General features: G+C 45.3%; 1 protein-coding gene across 1 annotated transcript in view; it reads right to left on the bottom strand.

Moving 5' to 3' along the window:
* LOC138657394 (catenin alpha-2-like) overlaps window positions 1-5,615 on the bottom strand; it is an 805,109-nt gene extending 799,494 nt beyond the window's left edge. The window contains exon 1 of the mRNA XM_069745156.1: window positions 5,428-5,615. The gene's annotated coding sequence lies outside the window, so the exon portion shown is untranslated. The remainder of the gene's footprint in view (window positions 1-5,427) is intronic.
* Between the last annotated feature and the right edge of the window lie 15,786 nt (window positions 5,616-21,401).

Raw genomic sequence — 21,401 nt, 5'->3', positions numbered from 1 at the left:
GCAGCGCGTCATTGGAATTTTTATGATGAGGCGCTTCTCCATGTCACCTGACTGCAGTCTGGCGGCTTATGGAAGGGTTATGTCTCCTCTTCCTGTGTAAGAGCACATTAAAGCAAGGTCTGCTCAGGATCCAAGGAGGTGGGTGACCGATTGTGAGTAAGTGACTATGACTAAGTTGTTAGATATTTTTACATATACAGTTTTATTTTACCTCTTTAAGGTTTTTCTTGTTTTCCTCTAATTTGATTACATTTTATACTATTAAAGGGAACCTGTCACCCCCCCAACCAGGCGTTTTTAACTAAAAGAGCCACCTTGTGCAACACTAATGCTGCATTCTGTCAAGAAAGCTCTTTTAGTTAAGGTCCCTGCCAACGCTGAACTATTCATTTTTAGAAATTGCCTTTCCTACCTGTAGTGTCAGGTGGGCATGTTTTTCCCCCCCTGACACAAACGCCTCCCAGCCATGACTCAGGGCCTCTGTGCGCCGGGTGCCACCTCCACTTACTTCACTAACGTCCCCGGTGCCTGCGCTGTAAGTTCCCATCATGTGATGGGAGTTGAAAGGCAGCGCAAACTGCGCATGCCCACAAAAAAAACTTACAGCGCAGGTTCCGGGGACGTTAATGAAGGAAGTGGAGACGGTGCCCGGCGCACGGAGGCCCTGAGTGATGGCTGGGAGACGTTTGTGTCAGGGGGGAAAAGATATGCCCCCCTGACCAACTACAGGTAGGAAAGGCAAATTCTAAAAACCAATAGTTCAGCGTTGGCAGGGACCCAACTAAAAGAGCCACCTTGACGGAATGCAGCATTAGTGCTGCACAAGGTGGCTCTTTTAGTTAAAAAACGCCTGGGAGGGGGGTGACAGGTTCCCTTTAAATTAATAACATACTCACTTTAATTCCCAATTTTTTGCCATAAAGTGATGGGAAATTATTTGTTTCTCCCCTTCATTATTTTTCAAAAATTTTACTAGAGGGTCCAGTAGCGACTTGCTGATAAGCCCAATTAGATTTTACGACATCAATAGATAAAATACAGTAGAAGCCCTTTGACTTTTCTAGTAGCCCAGTCATAAGAGATTTCATCAATGTCTGTTGACACCAAGCCAAAATGTTGGGCACCAACTTTAAACTCCTCTTTAGATTTGTCAATTGACCCAATATATTGTGGCAAGACGCCCATGATTTCTTATGTTTCTGTCATACCCAAAGATGGAAACATAAGTTAAGCATAAGTTTCTAGTAACGACTTGCTGATAATCCCAAAAACATTACTACTTTGATAAAAAAAAATACAGTAGATGCCCTTTGACTTTTTGGTAGCTTGGTCATAAGAGATTTGATCAGTGCCTGTTGACACCAAGCCAAAAAGCTGGGCACCAAATCTAGGCTCCTCATAGGATTTTTTGCAAGATGTCAGTGATATCTCTTCACATCCATGTCATACCCAAAGACAAAGACATACAGTAAGCATGATGTTCCAGTAACGTCTTGATGATAATCCCCATAATATTAGTACATTGATTGAAAAAAAAATACAGTAGACGCCCGTTGACTTTTCGGTAGCTCGGTCATAGGAGATTTCATCAATGTCTGTCAACACCAAGCCAAAAAGTTGAGCACTGTGAGGAGCTGGTCACTTACTAAAGACTATAGGACGAATTGTCGTAGAGCGGAGTTCACAGCTCTACGGGTTACAGACGTTTTACAGCACGGAGCACCGGTTGCGATAATATTATTGTATTATAGCTTTTATTAGGGATTTGCTTGCTCTTCAGTCCAGCCTCAGGAACCAATGCTTCCATTCAGTGACAGTAAACAGAGGAAACATGCTGGCTAGATCTTATGTAAATCTAAGGCCAAACCCAAGAGTAGTAATCAATGAACTCTATCATTCCATTGTTCTTATAGCCACTAGGCCCTTGTGTAGACCCAGGGGAACCGTCACCACAGGGGGTCTCACATACCATCCCAGGTGATGGGATACTAGAACCTGCTTCATTCTTTGAGCTAAAAGCAAATGTTTAAGGGGTGGAAGTTGTTGGAGTGACATCGAAGAGAGAGGATCGAGGATGACGTAAAGGAGGACATGGATGAATGACGTATGGATCTTGCAGATTGTTTGCCGGCTGACCTAAACACACATGCTACTGTTGAGGGATTTGTCATCTAGATTTCAGGAACTTTCTTAACTGGAACTGTTGCTGCTGAACACATGGGCTTTGGTTGTGTTACCTGTCATTTTGAGGAGCCTGGACTGTGACTACAGACTATACTGGCGGGAGATACGAAATCTGTGGGCCAACCAAAAGTTGAGAGACAGTGAGTATCGCCAGATACGGGGGCAGTGGGACTATTGGCCCTGGGGAGGGGATCTTGTGGTCTGGGGACTATGAATTTTGGCCCTATACCTGGAGTTATTGAAAAACCATGGATGTAAGGCCATCTGCCTAAGTGATTATTACAACCCACAACCTCAGATCTTCACAGGCACCAAATTTAGGCCCCAAATTTAGGATTTGTCCATTGACCCATTATAATAATAATAATAATAATAATCTTTATTTTTATATAGCGCTAACATATTCCGCAGCGCTTTACAGTTTTGCACACATTATCATTGCTGTCCCCGATGGGGCTCACAATCTAGAATCCCTATCAGTATGTCTTTGGAATGTGGGAGGAAACCGGAGAACCCGGAGGAAACCCACGCAAACACGGAGAGAACATACAAACTCTTTGCAGATGTTGTCCTGGTTGGGATTAGAACCCAGGACCCCAGCGCTGCAAGGCTGCAGTGCTAACCACTGCGCCACCGTGCTGCCCCATTATAATGTCATACGATGACCAAGATACCGGTATCATACCTAAAGATAAAAACAAGATGTCAAAGTGATAGAAAAAACAATAAGAACCTTATAGCATAACAAACACAAGATTCTATTCACAGTAACAATGCAAATTAATAAAAAAATGATTAACTCTCATTTTTATGTCGATTATGAAAATTTTGTGATCTTTAAACATGGGGACACCCAGTCATGCGTTCATCAACTCGATTCGCCTGATTTATCAGTCCCCATAATCAATTGCACAAACAAGTGAATCTAAAAAGTAAGAGCCGATTAAACCAAAGTAAGGCAGAGCATCAATAAATGATGATTCAACAAAAGTGGACATAAAAAGTAAAACTTATTGCATCGACCCTAGAAAAATAAAGATTATTTACAGACAGCCATATAGAAAAGCTTAATAACACATAGACACCAGATTACATAATACTAAAAGGCCGTATCACCAGCAGCAGCTGCAGCGATGACATCTTCATCAGCAATAACATAATGCTCCCTCTCTGGAGTATTCACAATAGTGACCCACCACAGACCGGCGAGGACCCTGATTACACTGAGCAATGGCTTATCTATGTGCTGAACAGAGTGATGAGTCAACCCCTGGACGACCATCGCCAGCTCATCCCAGTGCTACCGAGATCCAGGGGTAACATGTGCGCATCGGAGACAACACAGGCATCTAGGTAAATAATAACTAACGGAAAGCAAAAAATACCAATAATAAATATAATAATAAATATAATACTAATTAAAAGGTAGTAGAACCAATAATAAATATAATAATAATAATAATAATAATAATTAATAGATAGTAGCACCAATAATAAACATCATAATAATTTTAATAATATTTAATGTACAGCTATAAACACTAATAATAATAATAATAATAATAATAATAATAATAATAAATGGACAGCAAATAACACTAATAATAATAATAAAAAGGACACCTTTTAAAATTACTATTACTTATTTACAATGCTAAATAACAATAAAATAATAATAATAATAATAATAATAATAATAATAAAAATAATAAAATACTGATCAAATACATATTATTAAAAAAAATAACTGGAATGATAAATAAGAACATAATAATGAGTTACCTTTATTAGACAACTAAAAATGCTAAAAATAAATTACTAAAATTATTATTATTATTATTATTAATAACAATAATATTATTAATTAATAATTTCTTATGAACTACTAATACCAATAATGCACCACTTAAAATAGTAAGAATAATTAATAGACAGCTAATAATACCGATAATAAATCAGAAAGTATTAATAGTTATAAACTTGTATGTAATAATGAGCTAATGCTACTAAAACATTTTCTTAAAATGTATTAATAATAAGCTAATAATTAAACATGAGTATAATATGGCACCACTACTACTACTGCTACTGCTACTACTACTAATAATAATAATAATAATACAAACCACCAACATGCAATTATTACTAATACAAAAATTATAATAATAATAATAATACAATAATAATAAAAAATAATAATAATGGAAATAAAGTGAAATAAAAAAAATGCCTTCAGTGACCATGTACCAGCCTATGTGTATAAGAAATGACATACATCTATTTCTATACAAGAAGTTCTGGGCAACCTTCCTGTAAGCTCAGTCACAGGCTGGACCAAGACTTCACATCAGGAGTCAGACAACACAACACGTAGGAAAACTCTTGAAAGTTGCTGAAAATTGCACTAAATAATAAAGAATAGCGCACAATGTATCGGTCGAGAATGCAAAAGTGCAAATGAAGCAAAAAAGGGAACAGAATAAATAAATAAATCACGAGTATTTTCTTTAATTGTCTATAATTCATAATTGCAAGAACCATAAAGTTAAAAAAAATAAAAAATAAAATACATGATAATAAAGTTGTATACAGATTTATTGAAAACTCTTTCTCTTCTTCTTGACCCCACAATCCCCAGAATGTAAGACATTCTAAAAACCAATATTAAGCGGGTGGTTTGAATGCTTCCAAAATAAAAGAAGATAAAAAAGGTAAAAAAAAAATTAATTCCGAGGCCTAAAATGCATAAATTCAAAAATACCCCCACCCCCCCGCCTTATACATTTTTAATGCCAGCTGGTCTGTATAAGGCAGTGGATGCAATGGTGTGATAGTAGAGAGGGAGGGCAGGTTTGTGAATGAGGCAAAGGGGAAAGAGACGTGCAGATGTCTGCTATTATATTATTCCCATCACAAAGGATCAACACGAGGGAATAAAGAAAGGAAAAGCCGCTCTTCCCTGTACATCAGCAGCCAAATCCCCCCTCCCTCCCCATCAGATCAGCATCCTTCCAACATGCCTGCCTGCAATGAAATCACACCAGGCAAGAGGACCATTGTTGAGTATAGTACTGTGCTCATGGAGACCGGCTAATTTTTTCAACAACCTAAAAATAAAAAAAAAATTGCAAAAAATTTTTTGCAAAATTTGACAATAATTGCAAATTCCATTTCCTCCTCTGGTACCCAGACATCTGACATTTGCATGGAGAGTAGGATGGATGCATGCACACAACTACTCACCTCGTTGGTGCTTGCACTTGCCTCCTCCCGGTATATTATAAGAATATAATCCCACAGGGTTTAGAGGGCAGTGTTCTTTTATTGCAGGCGGGTTTCACGGGGTTTATTGAGAGTACACACAGCGGCAGCAGCAGTGGGGCTCTGCTCTCCTCTCCAGTGACAGCTCCAATGTGTTGTATGTGAGCTCTGGTCTCCAGGAGCCAGCATCAGCTGAGCTCAGCTCCGCCACTCCCCTCTATGCTCAATAGCTACGATTTTTCTCTTTTTTTTTTTAATCAGCTTTATTGAAACGCACACAAGCCATCTGTGACATGAGCCGCCACCGTGCATCGAGAGGGTTGTATTCAATGATTGGGGTCGGGAGGGAAAAAATCAGTGTACTTGATTTCCTATTGCTCAGGTGTAACTCATTCAGCTCTTCTATTCTGCCTCAGGTTATACTGGTAGCAGAGCGGACTTTCTGGTTTTACTGTCACTTTTTTGCAGGTATATACAGTGCAGATCTTTCCGTTTATTTGTTATATATCTTACGTTTCCATCAGTCTTATATCTATTATCATATGATTATAGTTATCTCATATCTAATGCAGTGCAGCGGGGTTGGTGCGGTGTCACAGACGGGCAGTGATCCAGGAAAGTTCAAAACAAAGTGACTTTAAAGTCCAACATACAAACAGAAGACAAATGGTATGCTCCGGATTGCAGCCGGGAATCAAGACAGTCCATATACGAGACTGGTTACCCTGGGCGACTGCACCATCGTGTCACGCTGAGGGGTGTCAGACCTAATAGCAGTGGCGCGACTGGACCTCGGGAACAGTTTAGGTGAAATGGGACTTTTCTCACCCTCACTTTGGGGTAGCCCCTGAGTACGGGCTCAGTACTGATTAGCCCCAACAGCCAAAGTGGAGCAGTGCCCGTATAACGTCCTGAGTGACCGTATACCACTCAACAAGTCCAACCACCTGGTCCAGAGTGCCTGGGCCCCTTTGCCCTACCCAACACTGTGTGGCTGCTGGCAGGGACCTCACCAGCCGATTGACCACCACCCTCTCTACCATCTGGAAAGGGGTTAAGGTTTTAGGCTGAAGCCATTTTTCCACCAGTTGCAGCAAGTCATATGCCTGAGACCTGATGAGACGAATCTCTTAAAGGACCACTGGTACACCCACTGAGCCCACACATATGTATTAACCCCCAGTTGGCCAAGTATCTCACCTCTTAGCTTCTCATAGTCCAGTTCATTGTCACGACTGAGGTCCAGGTAGGCCTTCTGGGCATCTCCCGTCAGTAAGGGGGCCACCACTTCAGCCCACTGGGATATCGACAAGCTCTCCCGCTCTGCTTTGCACCCAAACACTGTGAGGGAAGCCTCCAAATCATCCTCAGGACTCATCTTCCTCCGCGCTGACCGGACTTTGTACCAGGACTCCGAACGGAACCTGGTCACTGGTGCGGGCGTATCTCACAGAGCTGTAATCTGCTGCATCAACAGGTTTTTTTGTCTGCCGCAGTTGCTCATTATGCTGTTGCTGCATCTCCTGCTGCTGCCGCTGAAATTGTAACTGCTGTTGCTCCTGTTACCGCTCCTGGGTAAGGGCCAACTGCCTGAGTATGTCCTTCATCTTGATAGCAGGCCGGAGCTGTAGCGTTGGAGGCTTAAATGCAGACATGCAGCATGCTTTGGGGTATGCCTCAGTTCACACTGCATGCATTCTCCATCCATATCCATAACCTGCCCTACCCTCTCCTAGTGTTTCATCACCCATCCCCTGCAGACTGTAAGCCCTCGCGGGCAGGATCCTCCCTCCTTATGTACCCGTGTACCTTGTTATTTGCTCATGTTTAATGTATTTGTCTATATTTGCCCCGTATTCACATGTAAAGCGCCATGGAATAAATGGCGCTATAAAAATGTATAATAATAATAATAATATGTAGTGCAGCGGGTTGGTGCAGTGTAACAGACAGGCAATGACCACAGGAAAGTTCAAAATAAAACGACTTTAATGTCCAACATACTCACAAACGGAAAATAAATGGTAACCTCCGGATCGCAGCCGGGAATCAGGACAGTCCGTATCCAAGACTGTTACCGTGGGTGACTGCACCACCCTGTCACGCTGAGGGGTGCCAGGTCTTTTGGCTTTACTTGGCTCCATGTTATTTCACCCAGGGTGAATGTTGCAGAGCCACCTGCTCTGTAGTTTTCAAACCAAGACTGACACACCCAGTCCTTTGCTGCAGGGTTTCTTAAATGGAAACTTGTAAGTCTTGGCCTAGAGGGAGTGAACCTCACCACTACCATCCTGTATTTTGTTCCAAAAATAAAATCCCATGCCATGTTTTCTTAAATCTGCCTTGGGCAAAATAGCTTGTCCAAGACCACATTTTTATTCTGCATTGCAATCACAGCTATATCTATGACCGCAATGCACTGCAGAGGTCTTAATACACTTCTATGCGCATCCTGGAGGATGCATAGAGTCCCTCACATATAATACCTGTCACTGCCTCACACTACGTATCCACTTACTTGAGATGATCGAATCTTTCGAAATTCGAGTTAGGTTAATTTTCCCCAAAATTTGATTCCCCGCAAATCTCAATACTACAATGGCTATAACTGGACAGAAAATTAGTGAATAATACTAGGTTGGCTCTGCGGAGTGACTTGACCCCATTTTCAGCTCTTTAATGCAAACACACAGCCGTAGTAATGTCCAAGCGACCTCAACCTATCTGGCTAGGTAAAAGCGGATGATAACCAATAACACACGTCCCACAATTATTCCTCTTACTTTTGCAGCTGGGCACACCATTTTGTCACCGCCTTTAGGCAGGTGCATAACTAGGCGAGTGCTGGTGGGAATTTTTCCCCAGGTGCAGTGAGCAAGGACAGCTGTCGGGTCCCATAATGCAGTGGTCTTAGGGGTTCCCTAGGTTGTGACGTTTGGGAACACCTTGGGAGTGAGATATAGTTGTTCTCTGTGCTGATTGTCAAATTGACATACAATGTAAAACACCAGCTCTCTGCACTTAACTTGCACACTACAGGCGCAAGTGCAATTGAAACTCTGACTGTCGGTACTTCAGGGTCCAGATGACATCATTAGTGGTGTCATATCACCTGATAACACTACTAACATCACTCATGTGCTGCAGAGTTGGAGGAGGTTGGCGATAAAGTAGGCATTCCAATGTAGCCAAAGAAACAAAAGAGTCTTATTGGGGAACCTGTTAGGGGACAAAAGTGTGAGAAGACAGTATAAAGGGGAGTTATAGTGAAATATTGTGAGAAGAAAATAGGTGGAGAATATTGTGAGGAGAAAATATGGGTGGGTGTGAGGAGACAGTATGGGAGGGAATTGTGATGGTACATTATGGGAAGAAAATTGTAAGAGTACAATATGGGTGAGCATGAAGTGACAGTATAGTGAGAGAAAAGTGTAGGTTACAGTATGGTAGAGAAAATTGTAACGGGATATGGAGTATAAATGTATGAGGGGGAGAAATATTAGAGGGAACAGTGTGTATGAGGGCAAAAGTGTGGGGGGACAGTATAAGGAGGAGACTGCAGGAGAAAACAGTTTGATAATATCACAAACCCTGCTGCAGACTTTCAGCAGGAGTCTGTGTATGAGATACAGATGGACAGCGGGTGAGAGGGGAGTGCTGCGGTGAACTTACCTGCCGGAGCGCAGGACCTGAAACACGTGACCACACGGGGAGTGGCAAGAGGCGGAGCCAGATGCCGATTAGCGGCGGTGAGCCGTGAAATTGGAGAGAGGTCTGAATGTGCCGAAGTCAAACCAGGAGGTCGATGAAGTGCCAAAGAGTGAGACTCTGAGAGTGGTCAGGACATAGCAAAGGGTAAGATAGCTGAAGATAGTGATGCAGTACAAAACAGGGCAGACAGGAGACTAGTAAGAGTTCCAAGCCAAAGGTCAGTGCCAGAAACAGACAGTAAGCACAAAGCAATGCACAGAACGAGAACACAGATGGATCATACACGAGAAGGCAAACAGACTACACAGTATGCAAGCACACCAGGGGGTCAGACACACATCCAGAAAAGATGTATCTGTTTGTAAACTCTGACAAGCATCCAGGGTCGCTGAAGGAGAACTTACTCACCTCCTTTCCAAATCGCACCTCACCACCTGTGCACTTGACCCCATCCCTTCCCACTTGCTCCCCAACCTCACTAAGGCTACGTTCACACTAGCGTTGCGCCGCCCTGCATCGGCGACGCAACGCGCGACGCACTGAAAAACGCGCGCAAACGCGCGCAAAAACGCTCACGTTTTGCGACGCGTGCGTCGTTTTTTGACCAAAATCGGACGCACAGAAAATGCAACTTGTTGCATTTTCTTGCGTCCGACGCTAGCGTCGGAAACGACGCAAGTGTCAAAAAACGCCACCCAAAAAACGCACGCGTCCCCTATGTTAAACATAGGGGCGCGTCGCCGCTGCGTCGCCGCTGCGTCGCCGGCGCAACAGCGACGCACATTGGCGGAACGCCAATGTGAACGTAGCCTAACACACTCATTCCAGCCCTAAGCCATCTCTTCAACCTATCTCTATCTTCTGATACTTTCCCCTCTGCCTTCAAACATGCCACCATCACACCCATCCTCAAAAAAGCTAACCTTGACACAACTGCTATGCCCAGCTATCGCCCCATATCACTGCTCCTGTTTGCTTCCAAACTCCTTGAGCAGCATGTCCATGGTCAATTTTCCTCCCACCTCTCATCTAACTCTCTCCTTGGCAACCTCCAATCTGGCTTCCGCCCCACCACTCCACCGAAACTGCTCTGACCAAAATTACTAATGACTTACTCAAAGCCAAAGCTAGCAGACAGTTTTCCATCCTCCTCATTCTCGATCTGTCCTCTGCTTTCGACACAGTCGACCACCTCCTACTGCTACAGATTCTTTCTTCTCTTGGCATCAAAGGCCTTGCCCTGTCCTGGATTACCTCATACCTTTCCGACCGCACATTTAGCGTTTCCCACTCCCACACTACCTCCTCACCCTGCCCCCTCTCTGTTGGAGTCCATCAAGGTTCTGTCCTAGGACCTCTACTTTTTTCCATCTACACCCTTGGCCTAGGACAACTCATAAAGCCCCATGGCTTCCAGTACCACCTATATGCAGACGACATTCAGATCTACCTCTCTGGCTCAGATGTCGCCTCTCTTCTGTCCAGAATCCCGGAGTGTCTGTCAGACATATCCTCCTTCTTCAACTCTCACTTCCTAAAACTCAATGTAGACAAAACCCAACTCATCATCTTTCCCCCATCTCGCGTATCCCCCCTACCTGGACTATCTATTATAGCAAACGGTATCACGCTCTCTCCCACACCCGAAATCCGCTGCCTCGGGGTAACTCTCGATTCTGCACTGTCCTTCAAACTGCACGTCCAAACCCTTGCCACCTCCTGTCGCCTCCAACTCAAAAATATTGCCAGAATCCGTCTCTTCCTCAGCCCACAATCTACTAAATCTCTTGTGCATGCCCTCATCATCTCCCGCCTCAATTACTGCAACACCCTCCTCTGTGGCCTCCCCACTAACTCCCTTGCACCACTCCAGTCGGTCCTCAACTCTGCTGCTCGGCTAATCCACCTCTCTCCTCGCTACTCCCCTGCTTCACCCCTCTGCAAATCCCTCCACTGGCTCCCAATTCCCCAACAAATCCAGTTCAAACTACTAACACTGATCTACAAAGCCATCCACAACCTGTCCCCTCCCTATATCTCTGAACTAATCTCCCACTATCTTCCCTCATGTAATCTTCGATCCTCCCAAGACCTCCTACTCTCCTAATAATAATAATAATGTATCACTGATAAGGATCCCCAGATGAAGGCGGGAAAATATAGCCCTCCGCAAACCAAAAGGAGGCCATGCAAAATTAACCCTGAGAAGACAGGGAAGGAACCCTGTCCACAACCATGACAGTTGATACATTATGCAGGGGAATGTGTGTAGAGGGGGCCCAGTGTGGAAAGGGGTCAGCATGGAAAAGGATACTTAAGATAGGGACATTGTGGTGTTAAAAACCACAGCTAAAGCTAAAAAAGGAGGACAGTGTGGCGGTTAGAGCTAATAAAGGTGGACATTGTTGGTTATACTTCATAAGGGAAGACAATGAGTAGGCAATATTTTATAGGAGAGGACAATGTGAAGGCTATGTACCATAAGAGGGAAAGAGGGGAAGTCATATTTTGTGCAAGGAGCACAGTGAAGAGTAGGGTTGAGCGACTTTTACTTTTTTAGGATCGAGTCAGGTTGAGCGAAACCCGACTTTGTCAAAAGTCGGGTCGGGTGAAATCCACCGATTATTGCGAAAAGTCGTGGATCGACCGAAACACGAAACCCAATGTAAGTCAATGGGGAATCAAAGTCGGCAGTGAGTGGAGGACAGGAAAACACCTACAGTGCCCATTGTAATGTCAAAAACATCAATTCTTGTCACTTAAGTTTGTGAATCTTAATTTACCTTATAATAATAGTTAGGCATTGAAAATTGGGGGTCATTTGGCTAAAGTTGTGTGGGGTAGGGCTGGGTCAAGTTTTTCGTGGGCCCAGGAAACGCGGACTACGTCACGGCGGTGGAGCAGGGAGAGGTAAGTATTAAAACTTTGCAAGTGCTGTGATCCCGAGCAAGTGGGGGGGGGGCACTTGTTTGCATTGGCACTGGCACAGGGCCCCTCAAAGTACGGCGGTGTGTTTGACAGCGTGGGCGCCTCCCACTGGCAGAGACACTTTTGCGTACTATGCGGGGCCCTGTGCAAGTGACGTCGCCTGTTGTGAATTCCGCTCTTGGGCTCCCTCCGGTGGTTCTAAGTGGCACTTTTGTGAGTTCTGCTCTTGGGCTCCCTCCGGTGGTTTTAAGTGGAATGGCTGCTCCTTGGATTTAGCAGTCAGCAGCTGCTGCCACTGATTGTCTATTCTGCTCGGCTATTTAGCCTGGCTCTTTCCTTCAGCTTGTGCCACTTGTCAATGGTTCCTGGTTGGATTCACATCTCTGCTTGGATTTCCCTGATATCCTGACCAGTTCAGCAAAGATAAGTCCTTGCTTTGCTCTTTTCTGTCCACATGCTGTGGACTTAATTGTTCTGTACATTCTATGTTTTTTGTCCAGCTTGTCAGTATGGATTTTTTCAGTTAAGCTGGAAGCTCTGGGAAGCAGATTTACCCTCCACACCTTTAGTCAGGTGTGGAGATTTTTGTAAACTCTGTGGTGGATTTTTCTAGTTTTTTTAATACTGACCACACAGTATTCTGTCCTGTTCTATCTATCTAGCTAGACTGGCCTCCTTTGCTACATCTTGGTTTCATTCTACGTATGTCATTTCCCTCTCCACTCACAGTCATTATTTGTGGGGGGCTGTCTATCCTTTGGGGATTTTCTCTGAGGCAAGATAGCTTTCCTATTTCTATCTTTAGGGGTAGTTAGTTCTCCGGCTGTGACGAGATGTCTAGGGAGTGACAGGAACATTCCACAACTACTTCTAGTGTTGTGTTAAGCTTAGGAACTGCGGTCAGTACAGGTACCACCTCCTTCAGAGCTCGTCCCATGTTGCTCCTAAACCACCAGTTCATAACAGTCACCAACGAGTATGCCCCCCCACCTGATGAAGGAACCTGCACTTTTATCTGCACATTCTTCTTTGTCCCCGTGTTAGGTGGTATAGTATGCGGGAAGGGGAACCTGACTTTCAGCAGGCTCAGATTCTGGCTGTGTAGAGTGCAAGGGGAATGTAGTGGTCTGGGTCAATGTACCAGCAGACTCATCTAGCAGTGGCTGGGCAATGGACAGGATGAGGAGGAAACACAGATATAGTCCCAAAGAATAAAATAGGCTAAATGCAGTTCAAAATTGGTAACAGGACTAAACAGGCGGCATAGCTTTGTTCAGTGGAGGAAAACTGTAATGAGTGGCAGACACAGTTAGTAGGCCCAAGTAATAAAGTGGGCCAAATGAAGTTCAAAATTGGTAACAGGAGTAAACAGGCGGCACTGCTTTGTTCAGTGGAGGAGAACAACAAGCAGCGGCAGACAACGTTAGTCCGCCCAACCAAACTAATAGGCCAAATGCAGTTTAATATCTGATATAGGCCAAAAGCCTGAAGATCGAAGCTCAGCTTTGTTCAGTGGAGGAGAACACCAAGCAGCAGCAGACACCGTTAGTAGGCCCAACCATACAAGTAGGCCAAATGCAGTTTTATATCTGATATAGGCCAAAAGCCTGAAGATTGAAGCTCAGCTTTGTTCAGTCGAGGATAACACCAAGCAGCGGCAGACACTGTTAGTAGGCCCAACCAAACAAGTAGGCCAAATGCAGTTTAATACTTAATATAGGCTCAAAGCCTGAAAAATGAAGCTCAGCTTTGTTCTGTTGAGAAAAGCAAGCAGCGGCACAGATCATTTGTAGGCCCAACCAAACAAGTAGGCCAAATGCAGTTTAATATCTGACATCGGATGAAAGCTGAGGCTCAGCTTTGTTCAGTGGAGGACAACTGTAATGGGAGGCAGACACAGTTAGTAGTCATAAATAAGAAAGTAGGCAAAATGCAGTTAAAAATTGGTTAGTGGAATACACAGGTGACATAGCTTTGTTCAGCAGAGGACAACTGTAATAAGTGGCTCAGACAGACAGAGTAGGCCTACAATTAAAAAAGGTGGCAAATTGCAGTCAGACAGAGGCCTAACATAAAAAGGTGGCTTCATGCAGTTCTAAATTGCTAGCAGGACTAAGCAGGTGGCCTAGCTTGTTTCAGGGGGGGACAGTTGTAATGTGTGGCGCAGACAGACAGATAGACAGACAGACAGAGGCCTAAACGAAAAAAAAGGTGGCAAAATGCAGTTCAAAACTGCTAGCAGGACTAACCAGGCAGCATAGCTTGTTTCATGGGGGGACAGTTGTAATGTGTGGCGCAGACAGACAGACAGAGGCCTAACATAAAAAAAGGTGGCTTCATGCAGTTTGAAACTGCTAGCAGGACTAACCAGGCGGCGGCCTAGCTTGTTTCGGGGGGGACAGTTGTAATGTGTGGATCAGACAGACAGACAGACAGAGGCCTAAAATAAAAAAAGGTGGCTAAATGCAGTTTGAAACTGCTTGCAGGACTAACAAGGTGGCCAAGCTTGTTTCAGAGAGGGACAGTTGTAATGTGTGGATCAGACAGACAGACAGACAGAGGCCTAACATAAAAAAGGTGGCTTCATGCAGTTCTAAACTGCTAGCAGGACTAACCAGGTGGCCTAGCTTGTTTCAGGGGGGGACAGGTGTAATGTATGGATCAGACAGACAGATAGACAGAGGCCTAACATAAAAAAGGTGGCTTCATTCAGTTCTAAACTGCTAGCAGGACTAACCAGGTGGCCTAGCTTGTTTCAGGGGGGGACAGTTGTAATGTGTGGAGCAGACAGACAGACAGAGGCCTAAAATAAAAAAAGGTGGCTTCATGCAGTTCAAAACTGCTAGCGGGACTAACCAGGCGGCCTAGCTTGTTTCAGGGGAGGACAGTTTTAATGTGTGGAGCAGATAGACAGACAGAGGCTTAAAATAAAAAAAATTGGCTGCATGCAGTTCAAAACTGCGGCCTAGCTTGGCTCAGCATGGGAGGATAAGTGTTATGAGAGGCTGACACAGTTACTAGGCACAAATAAGTAAGTAGGCTACATGCAGTTCACAATTGGTAACAGGATTACTCAGGTGGCATAGCTTTGTTCAGCGGAGGACAACTGTTAGAAGTGGCTGACACAGTTAGTAGGCCAAAATACTAAAGTGGGCTAAATGTCAGCCAAGGAATTGGTCATAAATAAACTGGTGACATTGCAAGGTACAGGAGTGGGCTCCTCTGCAGAGTTGCAGACAGTGGTAGTTGGCGCAAAGTATTAAGAGGTCTAAATGGAGGCCAGGGCCCCTGTATATTTTTACTACCATCTATCATTGCACCAAATATGTCATGCCAGTGCCATTAAAGGTTTTAACAGCACAGACTACACAGTGGTGGGGCAGGGAGAGGTAAGTTTTGTGAGTGGTAGAGCACAGTTCGAGCTGGGGGGAACACTCTCTCGTGGGCGGCGGTACTGGCACAGGGCCCCTCATATTACGATGGTGTGTCTGACGTTGGTTGTGCACCACCACTGTCAGAGACACTTCATTGTACTATGTGGGACCCTGTGCCAGTGCCGTCACCCAAGGGTGGGCACACCCACCTGTCCAGGCAAACGGCAGTCGCACAGGTGCTTGCGCCAAGTTGTGACCACGGCCCTGTGGGGGAAGTCAGCCCATTTAGGCAGGTATACAAATGGCCTCTGGTGGACATTCGGCAGCTGCAAATGGCGGAATTGGAGCAGTAAGTAAAAGGAGGCCAAAAACAAGAAATTTTTCAGGAAAGCTACGTGTCAGCAGGGGAAGGCGGGGCAAAATAATTTGAAATCCATGATTGGTTCATTTTAATGAAGGTTAGATCATCAACATTTCGGGTAGCCAGACGTGTCCTTTTTTCAGTCAGTATTGAACCAGCAGCACTGAAGACTCTTTCTGAGAGCACACTAGCAGCTGGGCAAGCGAGCTCCTGTAATGCATATTCTGCCAATTCGGGCCAGGTGTCTAGTTTAGATGCCCAGTAATCAAAGGGGAATGACCTGTGAGGGTGAACATCGATAATGGCGGAAAAATAGTTGGTAACCATACTGGACAAATGCTGTCTCCTGTCACTTTAAATCGATGCAGCAGTACCTGTCGTGTCTGCGGTCATTGCAAAATCACTCCACAACCTGGTCATAACACCCCTCTGTCCAATGCCACTTCGGCTTTGTGCACCTCTACCACCTCTGCCATGTTGCCCCCTACAGCTCGTGTGAGAACCATCACTGCCGCTGTGTGCTGGGAATGCCTGAACCAAACGGTCTACAAGAGTTGCTTGTTTGGTAACCAATATTTGCTCAAGGTTCTCATGTGGCATGATAGTTTCTAATTTCCCTTTGTATCGTGGATCCAGGAGGCAGGCCAACCAGTAATCGCCATCGGTCATCATTTTGATAATGCGGGAGTCCCGTTTTAGGATACGCAAGGCATACTCTGCCATGTGGGCCAAAGTTCCAGGTGTGAATTCACTGCTTGTGCTGGGTTGAGGAGCACTTTCTTGAAAATTTACATCACTTGTGGCCCGCAAAAACCCTGTACCTGACCTCGCAATGCCACCAGTTTCTATTGCCCCCTGAGAAGCATCCTCCTCCCATAAATATTCATCCCCATCCTCCTCCTCCTCTTCATCCACCACCTCCTCCCATAGACATCGCTGAGCAGACAATGGCTGACTGTCATCAAGGCTTCCCTCCTCCTCGGCCGCAGACGCCTGCTCCTTGATGTGCGTCAAACTTTGCATCAGCAGACGCATAAGTGGGATGCTCATGCTTATGATGGCGGCGTCTGCACTAACCAGCTGCGTGCATTCCTAAAAACACTGAAGGACTTGACAGAGGTCTTGGAGCTTCGACCGATGAACACCAGACAACTCCATGTCTGCCATCCAACTGCCTGCCCGTGTATGTGTATCCTCCCACAAGTACATGACAGCACGCCTCTGTTCGCACAGCCTCTGAAGCATGTGCAGTGTGGAGTTCCATCTTGTTGCATCGTCTATTATTAGGCGGTGCTGGGGAATATTCAGCGATCGCTGATGGTTAAGCATACAGCTGGAGTGTACGGGCGACCGGCAGATGTGCAAGCAAAGTCTGCGCACCTTCAAGACCAGGGCTGGTAACTCAAGGTAATTTTTGAGGAAGCACTGCACCACCAGGTTCAAGGTGTGAGCCAGGCTAGGTATGTGTTTCAGTTCTGAATGGGCTATGGCAGCCATAAAATTCCTTCCGTTATCACTGACTACCTTGCCTGCCTAAAGATGTACACTGCCCAGCCATGACTGAGTTTCTTGATGCAAGTACTCGGCCAGTACTTCCGCGGTGTGTCTGTTGTCGCACAAACACTTCATTTGCAGCACAGCCTGCTGATGCTTACCACAAGCTGTTCGATAATGGGACATCTTGGGTGCAATACTGGCAGCTACGGATGGAGTGGTCGTGCGACTGCGCTCTGTGGACGAGCTTTCGCTTCTGGAGGAGGAGGAGGAGGAGGGGGGGCGAACGCCTACAGCTAACTGTTTCCTAGATCGTGGGCTAGGCAGAACTGTGCCACTATGGCTGTCCCCTGTACCCTGCATCCACCACATTAACCCAGTGTGCTGTGATGGACACGTAACGTCCCTGGCCATGCCTACTGGTCCATGCATCTGTTGTGAGGTGCGCCTTTCTACTGACCGATTGCCTCAGTGCAATTCTTGATGTGGGCCTACCTACAGTGTTTCCAACCAAGAACCTTGTGATTCCCTAACTGATTTGGCCTTGCGACAATACCTCCACATTTGCTACTGGTGGTGTCATAACCGGTGGGCTTCCAGTGAGGGAAGCAATGTTGCGTTGCTGACTAGTATCAACGGTACGGGATGTTTGGTAGTTAGTCCATGCTTCCAAGTGCCTGCTGGTTAAATGTCTACGCATGCACGTTGTATTTAAATTTTGAACATTCTTCCCTCTGCTAAAGGTCTTGGAGCATTTCTTACATATAACTTTGGACTGATCAATCGGATCTTGTTTAAAAAAATTGCCACACATGCTTTGCACGCTGAGCTACTGTCACCGGATGTCCACGCTGTCCTACACGTGTTGTGGTTTGTGACACATATTTTTGGCCTGATACGGGCCTGCCAGATGACAGCTTTTGCGATGTAGATGGCTGCTGCAGATCATCCTCCTCTGCTTCTGAGCTACTGGCAGTTGCACCCTCTTCCCCCAATGGCTGCCAATCTGGATCAACAACTGGGTCATCTATCACCTCCTCTTCAATGTCATGTGCACCCTCCTCTGTGTCACTGTGTAATGTGCTATAGCGTTCGGGACTGGGCACCATAGTCTCATCAGGGTCTGATTCTGGCTCAGTACACTGCGAGGGCAATGTAGTGATCTGAGTTATTGGAACAGCATAATAATCTAGCTGTGGCTGTGCATCTGTGCACTCCATGTCCGATTCATCTTGTAATGAGCTTTTAACAATTTCCCTCTCTAACCCAGGCACGGTATGTGTAAAGAGCTCCATGGAGTAAAGTGTTGTGTTGCCTGCCGCATCCGTCACTTTTGTTTTGGGTGAAGGACACAAGGAAGCAACTTTTTCCGGACCAGGAGCAGCCACTGATGACTCGCTGCTTTTAGATTTCAAAACTTCTGAAGAGGAGGCGAAAGAGCTAGAGGCCGAGTCAGCAAGGAAAGCCAAAACTTGTTCCTGCTGCTCCGGCTTTAAAAGCTGTTTTCCTACTCCCAGATAAGGGAGCCTTCAAGGCCTTGTGTAGCCAGATGATGACGCTGGCTCAACACCTCGAGCCTTTGGTGCTATCTTGCTTTTCCCACTACCACCAGATGCTCCACTACCACGACCACCATCAGTACCAGCTGTCAACGACTGCCCACGGCCTCTTCCACCAGACTTCCTCGTTTTGGGGAAATGTTACCAAATTAACAACCATTATATGGTACTGTTTAACAAGGTAGAAGGTGTTTATTAACTTTTGGAGAATTTATATCTCCCTTTTTGGGGGGAGAATGCAGCAAAAAACAGGCCCAGTGTATTACACTACAAAATGTAAGTAGCACAACGTGGCTGGCAGATATACGACCAACAGAACTGACGTATAGAAACTTGTGTGCAATTTAACTCTCCCTTTATTGGGGGGAGAATGCAGCAAAAAACAGGCCCAGTGTATTACACTACACAATGTCAGTGGTACAACGTGGCTGCCAGATATACCACCAACAGAACTGAAGTATAGAAACTTGTGGGCAATTTAACTCTCCCTTTTTTGGGGGGAGAATGCAGCAAAAAAACAGGCCCTGTGTATTACACTACACAATGTAAGTGTCAGAACGTGGCTGGCAGATATATTAAAAAATACAAGGGCTGTAGTACTATTTCAATCTCCCTACAATGATCAAAGGACAAGTATGGCAGCAATAAAAAGGACTGCTGCACACAAGAGTGTGGACAAAGAAACAAGAGAACTGTGCAGAAAGGAGCAACAGGATTTTTGCTATGAAAAAAGCAGTTGGTTTGCACAGCAGCGTACAAACAGCAATGCAGCTATCAGGGAGCCTTATAAGGCAGCCTAATAAGCTACAGAGCTGATGCACCCAAAAAAACCACTGTCCCTGCAAAGAAAAGGTGGTGTTGGACAGTGAAAATCGCTACAGCACAAGCAGTTTGGGGGTTAATCTTCCCTCCCTAACTATATCCCTTCTTCTGATGAAGCTGCAGCAACCTCTCCCTATGCTAAGATCGGCAGAAGTAAGATGGCGGTCGGCGTGCACGCCCCTTTATAGCCCCTGTGATGCTGCAGAAAGCAAGCCAATCACTGCCATGCCCTTCTCTAAGATGGTGGGGACCGAGACCTATGTCATCACGCTGCCCACACTCTGTGTGCTCCTTCATTGGCTGAGAAATGGCACTTAAAGCATCATATGAAGCGCGACTTTGGCGCGAAGATCGCCGACCTCGTGGCCAATCCCACAGTGGGATCGGGTCGGGTTTCACGAAACCCGACTTTGCCAAGAGGAGGCGATTTTTGAAATTGTCCGATCCGTTTCGCTCAACCCTAGTGAAGAGCAATTACTCAGGGACACAGGGTTGAGCAAATATTTGTATTCAGTAGCATTATAATGACACTATTATTCTTAAGGGCACTATGTTGCCATGTACTGCAGAAGTCCAGAGAACATAGAAGTTTGCAGAGAAGAGCTGTGGATGTTCAAAATCATCATGGTATCTAGATCAGAAGGAGAAAAAATAAAGAGAATTACTCCAATCAGAAAAGATGTCACCTATAAGGCATCTGGGTGTAAATTTTTTTTGTGATACTGACTTCATCTCATCAGTAGTGCAGTTCTTGTATGGTCCCCAGTGTTAGGGGCTGAGTTCCCACCTCTGCACAGGGGGAATATCAGGCTATCTCTGCTGCGGTCTCCCATTCTTCTACAACCTCAGTGGAGCCTGCTCAGTGGAGACGTCAGTCCCAGAGTCTGGCTCAGCCTGATACGGTGCGGATGAATACTGTTGCCTTTCCAAGCTCAGCCATTGTAGCCAGTACTGGTCAGCGGTGAGCAGACGTCTCTGGGACTAAGTCCTGCTTTTCCCCTTCTGAGCATGCCCAGGGTAAGACCTCTCATTGGAGGCCAGGGGTCACATGCTCAGGTACTGCAGCAGCTCCCATTGGTCCTCTTGGAAGGTCCTGAAGTTGCTGCAGCTATAAAAGGTTTGCATGGCCGCACGGCGATGCGCTAGTATTAACCTAAGTTATGAGCTCAGCGCTAGTGTGGTCATGCTTACATGTGGTTAGGGTTCGACTGAAATAAGCCCATAGAATACCAGCACCTCCGGTGAGGAGTTTGTGTATGTTGATTCAGGGTTTGGCTGAAATAAGCCCATAGAATACCAGCACCTCCGGTGAGGAGTTTGTGTATGTTGATCCAGGGTTTGGCTAGAATAAGCCCCTAGAATACCGGCACCTCCGGTGAGGAGTTTTGTGTGTGCTATGCTGACTGCATGATAACTGTTGGCCCTATTAGGTAGCTGTTCCTCTGTGAGGTTAACAGGGCACAGCGTTTACTTTCTCAAGCAAATCTGTGAAGTAACAGAGTTCGCTTATACTGCCACATAGTACTGTCTTTAACTAGCAGCAGGTTCTCTCCTGCACAGTGGACCCTGGGTTGCGAACGCACCTACTACTCAATATATATATATATATACATATATACATATAGGAGGACAATGGGAGTTTTTGGAAAAAGATACATATTTATTAGAAAACTAGTAAAAAAATTTTTTTTTTTTTTTTACTAGTTT

Source organism: Ranitomeya imitator, chromosome 1, assembly GCF_032444005.1.
Source record: "Ranitomeya imitator isolate aRanImi1 chromosome 1, aRanImi1.pri, whole genome shotgun sequence".
Lineage (NCBI taxonomy): Eukaryota > Metazoa > Chordata > Amphibia > Anura > Dendrobatidae > Ranitomeya > Ranitomeya imitator.
The sequence above is the reverse complement of the archived record's forward strand: the minus strand, read 5'-3'. Positions and strand labels throughout refer to the sequence as shown.